Raw genomic sequence first — 4451 nt, forward strand, 5'->3', positions numbered from 1 at the left:
CAGTTCAGTTTCTTCAATTATTAACTAACATGCTAGTCAATATACAGTCATTATCGGTTATTCCTCGTTAATGTGATCTGTATAGTTTTCATGGACTGTGTTGTGGTTGGGGTTTTTGTTTCCAGTTTTCTAGTTCTTTTTTTGTGTGTTTCTCTGTTGGCCCTGCCTCTCTCTGTGTCTCCTGTGTTTTCCCTCCTCCTGCCTGCTCCTGCCTGCTACTGCCAGCTGACTACGCACACCTGTTCATCATTCCCCATTCCTCGTGTCCTTCGTCCTTTTTGGCATCCGCCTCCCCACACCTTCCTCCTTTCCTTTGTTTAAATAAACCTTATTTTGTTGAACTTTGCATTTGGGTCCGTTCTGTATCTCCCTCAAAACACTAAGACTGTACACATGAAAAGACTTGGTCTAATCCTGAGATGATGTGTGGTTTTTAAAAATTAACTGAAAACTGTAAGAACGTCTAAATATAAAGATTATTTTGACAGTAATATTAGCGATGACTTGGATCTTAGAAAGGGTTGTGAAAAAGCTTCCTAAAATGCATCCAACAAAATATCATTTCAGGTGCTATTCTGTCCTAGCAGTTGTGTCCTAACAATGCTTAGGCAGATAGCGAATAAGGCAATGAATGAAGCTGGTTTGACGTCTTCATAAGATGGAGATTTATTGAAGAGTTCGCTCCAAGCCTTGCTTTCTTTTTTGTAAAACTAAGGAATACAAACAAAAATATAATTACTAAATAGCCAAATATTCCTTTCACATTTTCATTCACGCACATATTAGCCTGTGCATATACACACGCAGCTAGCGCTAGCATAACTTACACACGGAAAAAGAATGAGCTATGCTAACATGAAATTACATCTTAATAACTATTATATTATTGCATACATATTCACATAAGTGTTAATATGATATCTGCATACACCAAAAGAACACTTACGGACGTACTGCTCCAAGGATCCGACATGTATCGAACAGCCGTACAGCAGTATTTCACCATTTGACATGTGTGCGAACTAAACTCATCCACTAGTTAACAGTAACGTCACAAAATGCACTACCCATTTTCGCCACTAGGCGACACTCTCGCACCAACAGTGATGCACAACAGCCTAACAAAACAAGCTCAGAATACTTAAATTCACATCTACATTTCTCAACCAGAACAGGTGCCCTATAAAGAAAATAACCCCAAAAAATGACTAACCAAAATTACAAAGTAATAGTTTTTGTGAACATTAATGCTCCAAAAATAACTCATATTGAGCAGAAAAAAACTTTAACTATTATGTGAGGATTAGTGTGCATATTAACAGCAAGGAGCAGAGTCATTTTATTTGTACTTTCTGCATTTGAAGCTGTGGTGAAGAGGAGGTCACTGAACAAACTGTTATCTACAGTATCATTGATAACCCTGACCACCCACTCCACGCCAAACTGGTACAACAGAGGAGCACCTTCTCGAGACTCCAACAGCTTCGGTGTCGCACTGACCGCTACAAGAAATCATTCCTACCACAGGCAATAAAACTTAACACTTCATCACTGAGTGTTAGATAAGACTCATATACATTGCAATACTGCACTAAGTAGAACTTGCACAAGAATAGGTTTTACTTACATCTTTATAAATACTATTTAAGTAGTTGTACATTTTCATTCCCAACTTGTGTATGTTTGTACATTCTTTCTTTAGTATTTTTATCTTTATTTTTTGAATATTTGTTCTTGTATTCTATCCTTTTTATTGTTTATTATTTTTATGTATATTCTGTATGTGTGCTGTGTGTCTGATATTTTGCTGCTGTAGCACTAAAATTTCCCAATTTGAGATCAATAAAGGCTATCTATTAATTGCAGTTATTCTTGAAGGATTGCCAGGACTAAACGTATCATGTGAAATTTTAATGGCAGTTCAAATTATATCATTGTGAAGAGGGTTGCATTCAAAATAATGCTTGAGTTGATAGGAGTATAGGCTCACCTGGTTATGGAATAAAGAATTACAGAAATCACAGACTTACCTCTTTTTTGTGTAAAGAACAGAGATAATGCCAGCACGATGACCACAAAAGTAAAGATTATAAGAATGGTGCAAAGCCTCCTCCAATTACAGGATCCCAAATAAATCCACTTTCTCATTTTCCCCTCCATTCAGGTAATCATCCAAAAGACGAAAAGATTAAATATTTCAACTGCAGCTGAAATGTCTTTCACTCCATAAACATGTACAATGAAGCAGAATAACTAAGATGTTCTGTAAGTTTCAGTCTTTTAGTATACTTCCAATAATCTCTCCTGATAAACGTCTGCGAATTGGCAGTTAAGTGTGATCCTGTTGGCAGTTGTATGCCATATAAACATGTGTCTATCAGTATGAAATCTACTCTATGGGTCATTAATTATCAACTTGTAAAAAGAGGTTGTTACTGATGTAGTGCCCTCCCTAGACAAACTTTTTTTATGTATTGTGGCAAAGGCGCTACAGGGATTTTCGAATTTCCCTTAAAGTAAACTTACACCCTGTACATGCTTTTATTTTTAAAAAAGTCCAGATCACTGTGACGTTTAAGCAGACTAAGGACTAAGGCATGAGTGGGTGGGGTGGGGTTTGGTGTGAATCTAGCAAGAAAAGAATTATTACTTAATATTACCCACTATTAATTGTCAATGACACCAGTGATGTTTAATATACAGACAATTGCTGAACTCTTTCATACACTTACTAAAAGCAAGACTGCATTTTATTTGAATATGTTAGTTATACAGTAATAGTCATTGTTTTCCAAAATAATGAAATAATAATAAAATGCTTTCTTTGGCAAAAAATAAATAAAAAGATTACACCCCAAGGTACTTTTCCAACAAGCCATTTGTTTTGTGCTTACTGAGTTATGCACAGCATTACTGAGAATGTAATGCCTCAGGATCCTCCAGTCAGAGATGGTTAATGTGGCTCGGGAAGGGGAAGTTTGGTGTCCCCTGCTTGAGCTGTTGCCCCCGCAACCCAGGATAAGCGTTTGAAGATTGATGGACGGTATGGCTAAAATGCGTCATTCCGTTCATAGAACGCTCCTTATCAAAGTTTTTGCAAAGCCAATCTAGCGCTCCATAAACCACTGTCTGATCACGTGCCTCCATGAGCCAATCAGAGTTGTTCCCTGCACCGCGAAGCTTAGTTTTTAGATGTAGACAGTCAAAGAGGACAGAGTAACGTGAAGAAAATTCCACAACAGGTAGCAGTCGGTCATCATAAGCCGGTCACAATGTTTACCAGTTTACTAGTAAACTCAACATTTTGTCCCGTCGGTTTTGTTTTTCATACAACAGCAGTGACCATAGAGCTAGTTTGTGTCTTTTAGCTCATAGCTTTAACAGCAGACTGTTTGACATCCCGCTTTTGGAATCCTCAGTCACACTACACAGTTTAGCGGTCAGCATTTTATCCGTGTTTAATCCAGTTACTACTGTGGCTAACAGTAGGCTAACGTTACCTGCTGTGTAACGTGTTATTAGTGTTTACTAGCGTGACATGCAGCGATGTTTATGTTGCCTCTAACATGGGTTTCGGAGCATCAGAGCGCAACGCAGACAAGTAAGTAGCAGTGTAATGAGCCACCGAAATCCGCGTTCCTATTTCATCAGGTTATGTGCCACCTTATGGCAAACGTATGGAAAGCGGTCGCACAACAGCTGAAATGGCATTCTCCTTCACAGTATCCTTCAATAAAGGAGGAATGTAGCACAATATGTATGTATTAGCAGAAATGTAGCACAATATGGATGTAAAAGCAGTTATAATTAGCCTATGTGACACTAAAATTTGTTTTGGTTAAAATCAAGAAATAATCGTGATAATTAATCGTGATCTCAATATTGATCAAAAAATAATCGTGATTATCATTTTGGCCATAATCGTGCAGCCCTAATGGACGGATTATTGATAAATACAGTATATGTACTGTCTTACAGGACTGAGGTAGGTTTATACCGAAAACTGTTTTTATCCATCAGTGGTATGGTATTCTGTTCATATTTTACAGATCTTGTGTAAACTCAACAACCAATAATTTGTTCAATCCTGTAAATCTCACTACAAAAATTGTTATGAGTAGCTTGCCTTCAAAAACATTATCTTTGAGCAGAACAGATTTTAAAATTTGTGACAAACTTTTGTTTCTGGCTAGATGTATTTTAAATCAGTGGATAAGTGACAAACCTCCAACTGTCACACAATGGTACCAAGAAACGTATAAAGTTTTACCCTTAGAAAGACTTAATGCGCGAATGAAAGGGGATGATAATTTATTTGAGGGAACATGGTCAGCCTTTCTGAGGTACTTACCCCCGCCCCTCCGGGACACTGTGAATAAGGGGAGATATGCTTTAGACTGGAACACTTCCACTGGATGATTTATGTTATTATATCTGTTATTGCCAGTCTC

The sequence above is a fragment of the Perca fluviatilis genome, chromosome 4 (assembly GCF_010015445.1).
Source record: "Perca fluviatilis chromosome 4, GENO_Pfluv_1.0, whole genome shotgun sequence".
In the NCBI taxonomy this organism is placed as follows: Eukaryota; Metazoa; Chordata; class Actinopteri; order Perciformes; family Percidae; genus Perca; species Perca fluviatilis.